We start from the raw sequence: 16,761 nt of genomic DNA on the forward strand, positions 1-16,761 counted from the left end.
CCGGTCCTTGGTTCTGTTCACCCCAGCATGGCCACTGGGATGATCATGGGCTAAGCTTAAGAGCTTCCCCCGGTACTTAGTTGGAACCACCAACTGTTTTTGCGGCTGCCATTCTTCCCGGTGTCCACCAGAAAGAATTTCCTTGTATAAAAGTCCTTGGTCTATAACAAACCGGGATCGATTAGAAGAGCTGAGAGGCGGTGGGGTGCTCCGTGCCGCCGCCCAAGCTTTCTGAAGGCTGTCATCCGCTTCCTGCTCAGCCTGGAACTGTTCCCTTGAGGCTGGGGTCACCAGTTCTTCCTCAGACTGTGGACTTGGGCTTGGTCCCTCTGGAAGCGATGTAGGTGATGGGGTTGTTTCCGTTGCTGGTGAACCGCTCTCCGCTGGTGCACCTGAGGTTATTTCAGGCTCTGGCTGAGCCTTTTGGGTATGGCTGTCTGTTGCTTCTGCCAGTTCTGGCTCGCTGTCGCCCTCTGGCGTTGAGTTTGAAGATGTGGTTGCACTTGCTGGTGCTGGTTGCTGTTCCAGTTCTGGGCCTGGGACTGGAGATGCTGTGGCTGTTTCAGTGATAGGCATGGAATCCGGGTCCACTACCTCTGTCTGGGTCTCTGGTAACACAGACGGGGCATCTGTGGACGGCTCAGGAACAGGAATGGGTCTGGAAGCTTGCCTGGTTTGGCTACGTGTAACCATTCCCACTCTCTTGGCCCGCCTCACCTGGTTGGCCAAGTCTTCCCCCAGTAGCATGGGGATAGGATAATTGTCATAGACTGCAAAAGTCCACATTCCTGACCAGCCTTTGTACTGGACAGGCAGTTCAGCTGTAGGCAAGTCTACAGCTTGTGACATGAAGGGGTAAATTGTAACTTTGGCCTTTGGGTTGATGAATTTGGGGTCTACGAAGGATTGGTGGATAGCTGACACTTGTGCCCCCGTGTCTCTCCACGCAGTAACCTTCTTTCCGCCCACTCTCAACTTTTCCCTTCGCTCCAAGGGTATTTGAGAGGCATCTGGGCCTGGGGATCTTTGGGGTGATGGTGGTGTAATGAATTGCACTCGCATGGTGTTCTTGGGACAGTTGGCCTTGATATGTCCCAGTTCATTACACTTAAAGCATCTTCCATCTGATGGGTCACTGGGCCGAGGTGAGTTACTGGAGACTGGTGAGGTTGAAGGGTAGGGTATCTGTGGCTTTACTTGGGTGGTATGTGGGGTCTTTGGCTGTCCTCGGTTGTAGGGTTTATGGTCTGGTTGTCTGAAAAACAAACACAACTACTGTTTGCTCGAGCAGAGGCAGGGAGGGGGGATCCCCTAGTGTTTGCTTGAGGAGAGAAGCAGCCCAGAGGGGGGGTGGGGAGGTCCATTTTGCAGCAGCTGCTTATCTGGTCTGAAGACTATTTGAATTTAGTGAATGAGAGAGGGGTGGGGGAAGGGGTCGAAACTTTTAAAATGATTGAAGGTAGTTGCTGTGTATCTTCAAGTCCTTAGAACTTGCAAGGCAGGGAACTGACACAGTGTCAGCTCCAAAAATCCACTCTCTCTCTCTCTCCCCCACGCTACCTGTCACACTCCACCCCACTCCACTCTTTTGAAAAGCACGTTGCAGCCATTTGAACGCTGGGATAGCTGCCCATAATGCATCACTCCCAACACCGTTGCAAATACTGCAAATGTGGCCACACTGCAGTGCTTTCCCTACACAGCTGTACGAAGACAGCTTTAATTCCCAGCGCTGTACGGCTGCAAGTGTAGCCAAACCCTGAGTCTCAGGAGCTATGAAGATGTGAAGGAGTGGCACTCTTCTCTTTATAGATCATACAATGGCTACAGGTTCAGGATTCTTCACTGGTGGGACTGTGGTATACAATAGTATAATGAGCAGGGAGCAGTGGGCCCAATTGAATGGGCAAATGGGGATCACTGAGAAACTGAAAGGGAGGGAAGGGGCAAAACAAGCAGAATGAAATGGGCAGAAGGAGGAGGAAAGACAGACAGACTGGGATGAGTGGAGGATCAGAACAGAGGACTAGGTGGCAAACTGGAAAAGAACAGTACTGACAACGGAAGCACCCACAGTGCTTGACACTTGACAACTATAAAACGTCACTTTTGCACATCAATGATACAAAAGGACTTACTGTTTTTCTTCAATTTGCAATATAGAAACAAAGATTTAAAAAAACCCACAATTTCACAGCTAGACTGAGACTGTGTGTGATGAGTTTCAGCCTAGAGCTCATTTTATGGCCAAGTTCTAAATCTAGAAAAATAACTACAGTGCTGTGAAGGATGAGGCTATAATTACTGACCATCCAGTGGGAAAAACAAGCAAACAGCTTAAGCAGAACACTTTTTGTGAGGGAAAAGAATGTGGTAGATATAAAACTCCCCCTTCTCTCTTTGTCCTCCAAGATGATTTATGAACCTCTTTGCTATTCTGTCCTAGTCTTTTAAGTTAAAGAATCCAGTTAGTTTTTCATAATGGCAGAAGTAATTAAAAAGGTGATCAACTTCAGTGGAACATAAAACACAGAAAAGGTCTGCCTCTTTAATGATATCCCCTACATACTTTACTGGCGGGGATTCTGCTAATCTAATACCTGTTAATTTTCTTTCTAATTAGGGCTATAGCTCACCAGAGGCTGTTTTATACTTAATTTGTTGGGGTTTTATTATATGGCTCAACAGTCAGCCAACCACTGTGTGCATCATGTGATCCCGGCTGCGGTCTTTCAGGCATTACTGCACACTGAGGCCCTTGGAGAGAACGTGCCACTACGATTTGTGAGTCACCCGTTCTTGCTCTGCCTTGGCCTTGTCATGTGTGTGCCTGTCAGGATTCATCTCCATCTCCATTACCCCTGGGGCAAAAAGTCATATTTTGTTTCTGCTCACTTGTCTGATTTTTAGCAGATCATATTCCCATCTTCAGAACCTGAAGCAAGTGCCATCTTTTGAGAATTTAAGGTGGAATTTTAAGTGCTGACCAAATTCACCTCAAAAAACATCTTTTCATTGACATGAAACATCCTCCATTCAACCATTCTTAGATTTTGTTAAGGATATATATATAATATAAATAAAACCAGAGAGAGGCTAAAAGCACTCTTCAATGTAACCAAAAAGAATATTCTCACTGTCTCTAGTGTTTGTAGTTATGTTCAAGTTCTTTAAGATCAGGAAGGGTTCAGCAGGAGATGTTTATATGTTTGGAGCAGTTTTAAGGTCTCAGGGGAAAAATGTGTTCCTAATATTAATGCTGCTATTTTTGTCAAAAAGTTTATAATCAAATTATTCACCAGTTAAACCATTTCACTTGGAATTAACAGGAGAAAAAAGTAAATAGATCACAATTAAAGCAAATTCAATGGCATTTTAGAGTAATCTAGGATTCAACAAATGATAATAAAAGAACATTTCTGTCAGCCCCTTTGTACCAGCCTACAAGGCTGGGAATTTTTGGTTTTAACTCTAAAATTACAACTAGACAGTCACCATCAGCTGTTAAATAGAAAACTACACCTTACATCTTGTAGACACCCATGAGAAGTACATTTACAAAGAGTTTAATTGTACACCGGAGGTTATAAGAGCACTCTGTGTGATGATATGTTGTTTGAAGATAACACATAGGTTTGGACATGCATTGTACTGCACATCCCCAGGAAACAAAGGGGTTACTTGTCAGATTCTGAGGTGGGCCTCTCTCAGGTTTTCACAATTACAAAAATAGGAAAACGCGAAACAAAGGACAATTCATTTATAATAAAAGTTAGATATGATAATATTATTTCCATTAATGGAAACAGAAAATATTGATACTACATAGGATACACATAAATACTGTCTAAATCCCTAATAGAAATAAGCTTGGGAAAGTCCCACCCCAAACATTGGTCTCTAACTGTTCAGATTTTGTTGGAGGAGTTATTTTTTCCTACCCAGACATTAAATGTTGTATAAAAATTCATAATTATGGCAAAAGAGCCTATGCAGCCCATCTAGCTATGTATCTAACTGCCTTAGTTTTTCTAATTAAGTATAAGGACTGGTATTCTGTCCACTTCAAATGAAAAGCAAGTGATCTGGACTTAATATAACAGTGCATTTGACTGTATAGGTACATGACAGATCAAAGAATCTCCAATAGTATTTGGCATTGGAAACCCAAAGGAGTTGGATTCCTGGGATCAGGGAGTTTCAGGCAAAATATCATCATCAAAGCCAGCCTTGTAGCTAGTATGTATATTGATTAGATGTGTGAAATGCATCCAGCTAGGCAGGAGAACAATTTTTTCATACCCCATTGGTCATTGAAGGCTGCTAGCCCTGACACAGTCCAAGGAACAAGTAAACCCTGACTTGAGGTAGTCTGTCACCTTTTCCCCATCCAGAAAAAGAAACCAGCCCTCAGCTGCAAACGACAGGTATGGCATGAAAACATAGGGCTGTATGCTACTTTCCCATGCTCAGTAAAATAGGCAGTCCAAATGCTGCTAGGAAGAATTCAGAGCATAGGGAGCATTTGGATTTGAACAGAGAGGTAAGGGTATAACCATCATATTCAGGTGGTCCACTGGGAAAGCCATGAAGAACCACATGGCCTCACAGAAGGGAATCCCTTGCGCACAAGTCACTGGGGTCACCTTCCCACTTTTAGCTCCATTCCTTTTGCAGCCAGACTTCCATAGACTCCAGTCCCTTGCCTCTCTCAGAGAGAGTGCAGGCTTCAAAGGAAGTTATTGCTTAGGCTATCAAAGACTGCTTCATAGATCTTGAACAGAAATCTGCACTGTAAACAGAGGAACACACAACAGATAGCACCTATGCCCAATTCTACCTCCCTCCTACCTGTGAACACCCTCAACCCAAAGCCCTGGGACTCACAGTTCTGTTGCAGAGGGATATTCACATTCTTAAGGGGGTGAGGTTAACTATGCCACAGAAGCATTGCTTCCCCCATCACCACTTCACGTGTTTAGGAAAGTTTTACCTGGCCTTTCTCTCTTCCACCCCTTGTAACAGACAGGCACAAATGACCCTTCAAACCCAGTCAAGAGGTTCACTGGTAAAGGACTTTCCAACCAGGAAGCTGATTAGAGTGGCTTAATTTTTAAAAGGCTACACCTGTGGAATTTGCAGTTCCATTAGCTGGGCTACCCTGTAACTGAGGAATTTATGATCAGCAACAGACTCTAGAGTCTGTGTGTTCAGAGCCAGATTGTGGTTGACCTCTGTGGGTGTGCACGGGCAGGAGGTGGGACAAGGAACTTTTTCCTCTTTTGGTCCACATGCAGACCTGTCACAGATGCTGCATTTTTACTCCCTTGAATGCAAGGACTGATACAGGCTAGTACTCCTGTGGGTGCTAGAATATACAAGAGGGCAGGGAGAAGGAAGGGCTTGCACCCTTCTACCCCATCCCTGCACCAGCCAGCAGAATGGGCTAGCTTTTGAGGAAAGCACACACTATCCCTTTTAAAGGGGCAGTCCAGCACCTATCCTCCCTGGGATCCAGTGCACCTCTAAGGCATGAGGCCTCACAGAGCTCCCCCTGGACAGTGCAGCTCTACTCTATTCCTTACTCAGACTGCCTTAATGGCATAGTTAGGATGACCAGGTGTCCGGTTTTTGACTGAAACACCCGGTCGAAAAGGGATCCTGGTGGCTCCGGTCAGCACTGCTGATTGGGCCATTGAATGTCTGATTGATGGTGCTGCCCAGAGGGGCTGGCAGGCTCCATCCCCGACCCTCACCCCTGCTCCCATTGGCTGGTCAGGGCAGGGGACAAACTAGTGGGACTTGCAAGCGCTCAGCAGTGGTTGTTGAGGGGTCATGGCACGCGCCTCTCCTGCTGCTGCCGGGCAGGCCCACTTCTCCTCCTCGCACTCCTCCTGTGGCTGGGCTCAAGCTGTGATGTATGCCCCTGCAGCGACCCACGGTCTGTATCCCCATCTCCAAGGGCTGGAAATGGGGCTGCTGGAGGGGAAGGGAGGAGAACGAAACCAGGGCCAGCCCCGTGGGTGAGGGGGGATAGACACAAGTTGCAGAGGGCAGCAAGCCAGGTGACTTCTCAAGAGTAGACGTACCCCTTCTCCCCGCTGCTCCACTGTCGTGTGCAGCCACAGCTGTTCCTGCCCCCTTCCCCCTGTTTCTCCTCAAAGGCCCTGGCCACTGCAGGCTGGGAGCACCCTCCTGTCTGCTATGCAGGGGGAGGGGAGGCTGATGTTAGGGTGTCCCTCTGCCCATATATCCAGTCTTCACTGAGCTGGGGTGATGGGATCAGAGGAATCTGTGTGTGCTGCTGCCTCTCTGGCTCCCGTGATGCTGGGAGATGCTTGTGTCTGAACAAGCCTTCAGGTGCCTGACCCTGAGTGCTTTATTAAAGAGACAATACGCTCATACACTCAGGCACACACACACACCCTTCAGCACACACACACCGTCTCACACTCCCTTCAACACACACACACACACTCACACACATACACACTCCCTCGCATAGTCCCCCCAACACACACATGAGGGCTCCCTGAATCTAGGTCACTTTCCCCACCTGGGCTGTGCTGTGAGGCTAGCAACAGGAGCTGCTGCTCTCCTGCCCTCTCCTTACGCAGCCCAGGCAGGGAAAGTGACCTGGATGCAGGGATCCCTGAGCTCACTCCTTGCTTTCCCCTCAGAGCCCTCTAGAGGTGGGGGGGGGCGCACAGGAGCAGCAGTCCAGGGAGGGAGCGAGCAGCAATGCCAACTGCTCCATCACTGCATCCTGCTCAGTTTTCCCATGTTGGTGCAGGAGGGGGATGCAGAGGTTAGGGGCACTGTAGGGGGTGGGGTGAAGAGGGCACAGTGCAGGGTTTAGTGGCACAGGAAGGAGGTGCAGGGGTAGGAGTGAAGGACTGCAGTGATTAGGGGCACAGGAGGGGAGTGCAGGGATTAGGGGCTAAGGGGGCACAGTGCAGGGGTTAGGGGTGAAGGGAGGGTGGGGAGCCCATGGAGACAATAGGATTGCAGGCGCACCATGCCTATGGGGGCCAGGGGCACCAAAATGCAAGTTTGCCCAGGGTGCCATTTCCCCTAAGGCCAGCCCTAACACGAGACTGCCCCTCTTGGGGCCCTGTGGCCTGTGGGACTCCTGCAGCACCTCCCCCATAGGGCCCTGAGAAAGTATATGAAAAAGATTCTCTGTGTAGGCAAGTGTGTGCATCTCCCACATTCAAACTGTTTCAGCTCCTGGCCTTCTTCTGGTGCCTTTTTGGGCCTTGCAGTGAAAATGAGAGAGTTAGCAAGAGTGGGGAAGTGCGAGCGACAGAGGAAAGGGGGATGGAGTGAGTGGGAGCGGGGCTTCAGGGAAGGGGAGGGATGGGGGGCAGGGCAAGGGTGTTTGGTTTTCTGGAATTAGAAAGTTGGCAATCCTAGGCAGTCTGGTCTTTAATGCTAGGATTTATCCTTCAGTTTTCCTAGGAGTCTAACACATGTTAGGAAAGGTTAAGAATTGCCAAGAAACCATGGCTTGACCAGGAAGTTCATTACCTGTAAGTGGAATACCCAGAGGCCTGATCAGATCCAGCTGTGTAAGCAATAGCTAATATTGCATTAACTTAGGAAGTCCCCATGAATCTGCCTCTCACCAGACTATAGTTCGCCCTTGAGAATTTGAAAAACAGAATTGTTCTAGAGCAAATCAGTTTCTGCCACACCTGTGAGAAGAGCCAGGTCACAATACTTCATTTACCCTTTTCACACCCAAAAAAAGCCAACATACAGCCAGGCCGAGATCCTCAAAGGTATTTAAGCACTTAATATTCATTGAAATCAATGTCAGTTACGCACCTAAACACTTCAAGAATCTGGGCCCAAGTTCTTAAAGGGGAGTATTAGAAAAATTAAACACCTTGAATCATGCTGAATTTAAAATGATCATTTCTAAAATGTAGTGCAAAATATTACCCTGGTGGAATATTTTCAGAATGTACAGTCTATGTGCAGGAGCACAGAACATTGCCTTTGAATATCCTACCTTTTGTTGATTTCAAACCTCATCTTCAGTGCTCTGATGATGACATTTTTAGTATTGAAATTATTTGGGATAATTTTAAGAGAGAGGGAAAAGATGCACAACTGTATTGAAAAATGTCATACACAAGATTTTTCCTGACCTGAAAAAGAGCTCTGTGCAGCTCAAAGCTTGTCTCTCTCACCAACAGAAGTTGGTCCATTAAAAGATACTACCTCACCCACCTTGTCTCAAACATAAGATAATCCTTCAGTGATGATTTTTTTTACAGAAAGAAGGTAGTTCTTCTCAAGTTTTCACGAGAGGGTGATTTGCTTTGGCATTTTTTGAGAGGTTATAAAAAAATACTACTTTGCACTTCCTTGTAATGCCAAGATCAAAGTGCTTTATAGACATTCAGCAATTAATCCTCACAAGCCCTCTGTGTAGCTTTTAAAACCACCAGTTTACAAATGAAGAAACTGAAGTACAAACAGATGAGGCCTCTTCAGTCTTATTTCCTTCCTCCCACCTCTAACCAATGCTTGTTGCAAGTTTCATTGTAACTTCATGAAAAATTACTACTACTAAGCATTCACAGCCTTAGGAGCCCATTTTTCCTTAGAACTCAAAATTGATGTGTCTGTTTTTACATGATGGAATTAAGGAGAGGGCAGCTAAAAAGTATACAAAAAGAAACATAGCAAAGTGAAAATACTATTTAATTTTACTTATATTCTTCCCATTATTTCTACATTTGAGGTATCTAGATAGACTTATGTGTAGTGCTGGGGAGGAACCGGTGGTCGTGGTACATGTAAGTACCAATGACACAGGGAAGGGTAGGTGAGACGTCCTGGAGGCCAAATTTAGGCTGCTAGGAAAGAGACTGAAATCCAGGACCTCTATGGTGGCATTCTCAGATATGCTTCCAGTTCCATGCGCAGGGCCAGGTAGGCAGGCAGAACTTCAGAGTCTCAATGCATGGATGAGACGATGGTGTACAGAGGAGGGATTTAGATTTATTAGGAACTGGGGAAACTTGGGATAAGGGAAGCCTATACAGGAAGGATGGGCTCAACCTAAACCAAAGTGGATCCAGGCTGCTGGCACTTAACATTAAAAAGGTTGCAGAGCAGTTTTTAAACTAAGAGATGGGGGAAAGCCAATTGTGCAGAGGAGCACGTGGATCGGACAGAGACTTCTCTTGGAGGAGAGCATGTTGATAAAGATTCTCTAGGTTTTAGTCAGGAGAAGAGGATGGAAGAGGATAAAGTATGGGCCAGATCAGATGAGAAATATTCACATAAAAAAGAATCTGACACGTCAGAAAAGGGCAGACAAATAAACAGTGACAAGTTTTTAAAGTGCTTGTACACAAATGCTAAAAGTCTAAATAATAAGATGGGTGAACTAGAGTGTCTCATGTTAAAGGAGGATATTGATATAATAGGCATCACAGAACCCTGGGGAGTGGGGACAATCAATGGGACACAATCATTCTAGGGTACAAAATATATCAGAAGGACAGAACAGGTCGTGCAGGGGGGGGAGTGGCACTATATGTGAAAGAAAATCTAGAATCAAATGAAGTAAAAATCTTAAATGAATCCACATGTTCCATTTAATCTCTATGGATAGTAATTCCATGCTCTAATAAGAATATAAGAGTAGGGTTTATTATCAACTACCAGACCAGGACAGTGATAATAATGATGAAATGCTAAGGGAGATTAGAGAGGCTATCAAAATAAAGAACTCAATAATAATGGGCGATTTCAATTATCCCCATATTGACTGGGTACACGTCACTTCAGGATGAAATGCAGAGACAAAATTTCTGAATACTTTAAATGACTGCTTCTTGGAGCAGCTGGTACAGGAACCCACAAGGGGAGAGGCAATTCTCGATTTAGTCCTGAGTGGAGCACAGGATCTGGTCCAAGAGGTAACTATAACAGGACCACTTGGAAATAGTGACCATAATATAATAACATTTAACATCCCTGTGGTGGGAAGAACACCTCAACAGCCCAACACTATGGCATTTAATTTCAGAAAGGGGAACTATGCAAAAATGAGGGGGTTAGTGAAACAGAAATTAAAAGGTACAGTGACTAGAGTGAAATCCCTGCAAGCTGCATGGACACTTTTGAAAGACACCATAATAGAGGCCCAACTTAAATGTATATCCCAAATTAAAAAACACAGTATAAGAACTAAAAAAGAGCCACCGTGGCTTAACAACCATGTAAAAGAAGCAGTGAGAGCTAAAAAGGCATCTTTTAAAAAGTGGAAGTCAAATCCTAGTGAGGTAAATAGAAAGTAGCTTAAACACTGCCAAATTAAGTTTAAAAATGTAATAAGAAAAGCCAAAAAGGAGTTTGAAGAACTGCTAGCCAAAAACTCAAAAGGTAATAACAAAATATTTTTTAAGTACATCAGAAGCAGGAAGCCTGCTAAACAACCAGTGGGGCCCCTGGACAATCGAGGTACAAAAGGAGCACTTAAATACGATAAAGTAATTGTGGAGAAGCTAAATGAATTCTTTGCTTCAGTCTTCACAGCTGAGGATGTTAGGGAGATTCTCAAACCTGAACCGGCTTTTGTAGGTGACAAATCTGAGAAATTATCACAGATTGAAGTGTCACTAGAGGAGGTTTTGGAATTAATTGATAAACTTAACAGTAACAAGTCACTGGGACCAGATGGCATTCACCCAAGAGTTCTGAAAGAACTCAAATGTGAAATTGCGGAACTATTAACTATGATTTGTAATCTGTCCTTTAAATCGGCTTCTGTACCCAATGATTGGAAGATAGCTAGTGTAACATCAATATTTAAAAAGGGCTCTAGAGGTGATCTCGGCAATTACAGACCAGTAAATCTAATGTTGGCACCGGGCAAATCAGTTGAAACAATAGGAAAGAATAAAATTGTCAGACACTTAGAAGAACATAAATTATTGGGCAAAAGTCAAGATGATTTCTGTAAAGGAAAATCATGTCTTACTAACCTATTAGAGTTCTTTGAAGGGGTCAACAAACATGTGGACAAGGGGGATCCAGTGGACGTAGTGTACTTAGATTTCCAGAAAGCCTTTGACAAGGTACCTCACCAAAGGCTCTTATGTAAATTAAGTTGTCATGGGATAAGAGGGAAGATCCTTTTATGGATTGAGAATTGGTTAAAAGACAGGGAACAAAGGGTAGGAATTAATGGTAAATTCTCAGAATGGACAGGGGTAACTAGTGATGTTCCCCAAGAGTCAGTCCTAGGACCAATCCTATTCAACTTATTCATAAATGATCTGGAGAAAGGGGTAAAAAATGAGGTGGCAAAGTTTGCAGATGATACTAAACTTCTCAAGATAGCTAAGACCAAAGCAGAATGTGAAGAACTTCAAAAAAATCTCACAAAACTAAGTGATTGGGCAACAAAATGGCAAATGAAATTTAATGTGGATAAATGTAAAGTAATTGAATGTGGATAAATGTAAAGTACATACGATATAAGGGGGGCTAATTTAGCTACAACTAATCGGGAAAGAGATCTTGGAGTCATCGTGGATAATTCATTGAAGATGTCCATGCAGTGTACAGTGGCAATCAAAAAAGCAAACAGGATGTTAGGAATCATTAAAATAAGGATAGAGAATAAGATGGAGAATATCTTATTGCTCTTATATAAATCCATGGTACGCCCACATCTTGAATACTGCGTACAGATGTGGTCTCCTTGTCTCAAAAAAGATATACTAGCACTAGAAAAGGTTCAGAGAAGGGTAACTAAAATGATTAGGGGTTAGGAATGGGTCCCATATGAGGAGACATTAAAGAGGCTAGGACTTTTCAGCTTGGAAAAGAGGAGACTAAGGGAGAGGATATAATAGAGGTATATAAAATCATGAGTGATGTAGAGAAAGTGAATAAGGAAAAGTTATTTACTTATTCCCATAATACAAGAACTAGGGGTCACCAAATGAAATTAATAGGCAGCAGGTTTAAAAAAATACAAGGAAGTTCTTCACACAGTGCACAGTCAACTTGTGGAACTCCTTGCCTGAGGAGGTTGTGAAGGCTAGGACTATAACAGCATTTAAAAGAGAACTGGGTAAATTCATGGTGGTTAAGTCCATAAATGGCTATTAGACAGGATGGGTAAAGAAGGGTGTCCCTAGCCTCTGTCAGAGGGTGGAGATGAATGGCAGGAGAGAGATCACTTGATCATTGCCTGTTAGGTTCACTCCCTCTGGGACACCTGGCATTGGTCACTGTCGGTAGACAGGATACCGGGCTGGATGCACCTTTGGTCTGACCCAGTATGGCCATTCTTATGTTTTTATGTACCTAAGTGACATGGGAAAGAATTAGGGTACAACTTTTTGCATATATGACAAAACAGGAAGTTGGCCAGCTGGTGTGTTGTTTGTTTGTTTGTTTGTTTTGTTAATATACAAAAATAGTGGCAGGGTTATGGAAGATATTTTGAGACCTCTATAAATATTCATGGTGACACAAGTGGTTATAACTAGGAATAACTCGACACAGTTCAGAGAATTTTAAGCTGAATATCAATCAAGAAAAAAATCTGCCTGTTAAGAAAGTAGAGTGGAATCATACACCCCTCATACATCCATACAGGGAGAGGGCCTTCCACATGCATATCTACCCCCAAATTGCAGAAGGGAATTAGATATCACCACAGCATCTCCCAGACCTCACAAGAGCTTCTACATAGGTCCATGGATCATGATGTGGTAGGAGATGGGCATTGAGTGGGGGGACACATGCATCATCCTTCCACTGGCCCTGTGGAGATTACAAGGAAATGTTCATACGGCCCCAAGTTATAGGGGGCATAGAGCTGATGTGGAGACAGAAAGTTTCCTCACAAATGGTCCTGAACTCCTTGGGATTCACGCACAATCTCCTTTTTTTTCAGGCTGGACCTTGAAGCCTGTTTTGTGGGGGTGCAAACCCCACTCTCCCAAACAAACAATCTTCAAGGGAAGCCTTGAAGTTTTTCTCCCGAAGTCTTGCTGTGGACAGAGTGCTCCAGTACAGTGAGACATCTTAGGATGTGGAATAGTCTTCCAAAAGAAGTGGTAGAAGCCTCACAACCTGGAATATCAAATTAAACTGGACAAAACAGGGAGGGGGTCGGGTGTATCTTGTACTGACAGGAGAAGTGAGTGAATGGCCTAACAGGTTTTTCCGACTATAGTTTCAGTGATTCTGTGTCAAGGTATGGAATGTGGCTATTTTTAGGCAAGAGTGCAAGCCATGCTAATTGAATAAAAGTTGGGCACACTATAATTGGAAAACAATTATCCTGTACAGCTCTAATGTATAGAACTCTGGTTAACTGAAATCCTACGTAACCAAAATGAAGTTATGTTCCACACATTTATGGCCTCCCAAGCCTGGATTGCAGGAAAGAGAATTCTCACTGGCTGTGCTGACCAGTTGGCTTTAAAAATGCTGCAGATGTGCAGTCTGATGCCTTGACAGAGAGATGGCCTTTCCCAAAGCTGGATGGCATTGTCTTTGCAGTGCTCTATCTTCGGGAGACAAGGACACCAGCTGTTTCCAAATCCACTAGCTCAAGAAGACTGGGAAACCTATTTTACTGAACCCCATTTTTCAAAGGGGTTGGATATCAGGTGTCATTTTAGTAATCTGGAGCTGCTCTGAATCTTTATATATTTATGGCCACATTGAGCCCTAGTTCTATATGTGCAACTCCCATGGACAGTAATATGACTTGTGTGCATCTTTTGATGGCAACAGAAGCTCTGAGCAGGGATTAAGGGAATGATAAAAGCTTTTCCATTCTCCCTTTCCCCTCCCCAAAAATTTATTTCCATGTGTTCTGATTCTTTCCTTGACCCAGGATTGGGCCCTTTAACTGTGTATAAAGTGAATATAAAACAGCCTCTGGTGAGCTATAGCCCTAATTAGAAAGAAAATTAACAGGTATTAGATTAGCAGAATCCCCGCCAGTAAAGTATGTAGGGGATATCATTAAAGAGGCAGACCTTTTCTGTGTTTTATGTTCCACTGAAGTTGATCACCTTTTTAATTACTTCTGCCATTATGAAAAGCTAACTGGATTCTTTAACTTAAAAGACTAGGACAGAATAGCAGAGAGGTTCATAAATCATCTTGGAGGACAAAGAGAGAAGGGGGAGTTTTATATCTACCACTTTCTTTTCCCTCACAAAAAGTGTTCTGCTTAAGCTGTTTGCTTGTTTTCCCTCATGAATTATTAGTAATTATAGCCTCATCATTCACAGCGCTGTAGTTATGGTTTTGTTTGCACTCCCATTGTATACATCTATTTTTCTAGGTTTAGAATTGGCTCTAAAACGAGCTCCAAGCTGAAACTTCTTACACACGGCCTAAACCCAACTGTAAAATATTCTGAATTCCATTGTACAATTTTTCAAAGCAAATGTAAAAAAATCAGTTTGACCCTTTATATCAATAATGTGCAAAAATGACATTTTTTTGGTTGTCAAGTGTCTCCAGTAGAATGGGTACTTCTGTTGCCCCTTCCCTACTTTTTAGGTTGCAATCTAGATCTCTATTCTGGTCCTTCATTTCTCTTCCCTTTCATTCCTGCATAAGACTCCTGGCCTTGGAATTAGGCCCACATTCCAGGATAGCAAGTGCCACAAACATCTAGAGGAGTAATCAAATGAAGCTCAGAGTCAGAATGGAACCTCTAGTTCCCAAGTTCTTCAGGGAGAAATTGTGTATTTATTTATTTGTAATTAGCATAATCTTTAACCTGAAGAATCTTAATAAATCAAAAAGGAAATTATAATTCATAATGAAAATCTTGAAATCTACAAATTTTGCAGATTTCCTGACTTCAGGAAATTCATTCAGCCCTGCACATGCTAATCAACTCTGCGCAGACACTGATCTTCAGGTTCACTTATGGCCAGAAACTTGTCAGTGGAAGTCCCTTCTATTTGACCTAACCTTGTTACCAAATATATGCAGAGAGTTCCTGATTGCAATTCTGAGAGAGAAAGGGATGTATTTCTATATTTCCTTCTGTGTGATGTCATGGTTTGAGCCCCTTCAGGATGGAACAAGATACTAAATTTAACAGTTCAATTTCTTTATCCCAAAGCTTTCTAGTAAATTTCCAAAATTTTAGCACGTTCCACACTATCCAACACCGAATTGCACAAGAGAAGAGAGAGAACTCAATCAGGGAAGTGAACGGGCAGGTTCATATCCACAGCATCTCATAATTCAAAATTGAGACTTCGTAGAATGCTGGTATCCTGGACAGACCTGCTGACTTTAGCAAGGCTTCTTGTGCCCTCTCCAAAAATTTCTAGTTGCCATCTCCAATCAAGTTAATCCAGCAACACTGCGAGATATTTTTCCCTTGAGACATGAGCTTCAGATATTGACATCCAATCAGAAAACCAGACCAAGAGATGGCTTCTGATTTGGCTGGGGAGTTTAACTATCATATCATGTTGTCCAGGGTAAGTGGATCCACAAATAGACAAATCAAAGTATACATTTGCCGAACTTGCCATTCAGCTAGTGCTCCTGGCCCTGAAACAACATGTGACTCATCAACATGTTAGGAGGAGCAAGGAGGGGAAAGGAGGAACACAAAATCATCATGCCTGCAAACAGAGGCAATATTGCTAATAAGATGAACAGAGTAAACACTAGCCTTGCTTCAGGCCCTATGCACCAAAAGCCAATGCAATGAGCAGGTAGAAAGTCTGAGAAGGCAATCAGTGAGTCCTGTAGAATGGAAATGCTTATCAGTCCATGTTCCACTGCCTGTTCCACTCCCAGACATTTGAAATACCAATGTGGAATTTTTTTTACATTCAACAAAATACTAAGACTCAATTTTCTTCTCCAGATATAGAAATTTAGGGAGGAAAGCTAGCAATGCACTGTTCCAACCCTGGGAAATTGGTCTTCTATATAGTTTTCCTTCTTTTTCTGCTGATATCCAGAACTCTAAGAGAAGTAAGAAAAGAGAGTGCATCAGGAATATTACTGAATCTGTTCTGGCTCCTGCAGCCCTGCTTTTTGGAACTGTTGAAATTATACTTCCATCCATTTATTTATCTGCACACATCTTGTAGCATTCATTACCCCAAACATCCCGGTCCTTCCAGAAACAGGAAAACTGTCCGGCCACTTGAATATTGAAGAGACAACTAAGAAGGGAAGCTCTTTTTAGAAAGTGATTGAAACACTCCTTTCTCCAAGACAGAGGTCTACTAACTCAGTATTCCAAGGTTTAGAATAAATTTTGCTCAGCATGCCCAACTAAAGGTAATCAAGCCCATGTCAGCCAAATCTCAGGCAGAGCTTGCAAATGTGTCTTGGCAATTCCGTCCATTATTGGAATGAACAAACCTTTCTGGCTTCATCTCACCCTCACTTATTACTGCTCAAAAATAAAAAGATCCACAAGACAGCCCCAAGTTGACTCATGTTGGTGCTGAATACTCTCACTAAACCACCCTTCAAGCTGCTGGTGGGTGACATGGTGTAAGTTGGGTGCCCTGTCAAGGAAGACTCCACACTCCAACTTCCACTCAATAAAAAGGGTGCTTTGCTTAGGTTCAGCATTCATACCAGAAGTGATTGCTTCTTTTCACAGTACATAGGAGATGGTGCAGAATGTTGGGAGGATTAATTCAGTACATCTAGAACAAACCCAGTGGCATATGCTTGATGTCCACAGGGCAATTAAAACCATGTTTATCA

This window comes from Gopherus evgoodei, chromosome 2, assembly GCF_007399415.2.
Source record: "Gopherus evgoodei ecotype Sinaloan lineage chromosome 2, rGopEvg1_v1.p, whole genome shotgun sequence".
In the NCBI taxonomy this organism is placed as follows: Eukaryota; Metazoa; Chordata; order Testudines; family Testudinidae; genus Gopherus; species Gopherus evgoodei.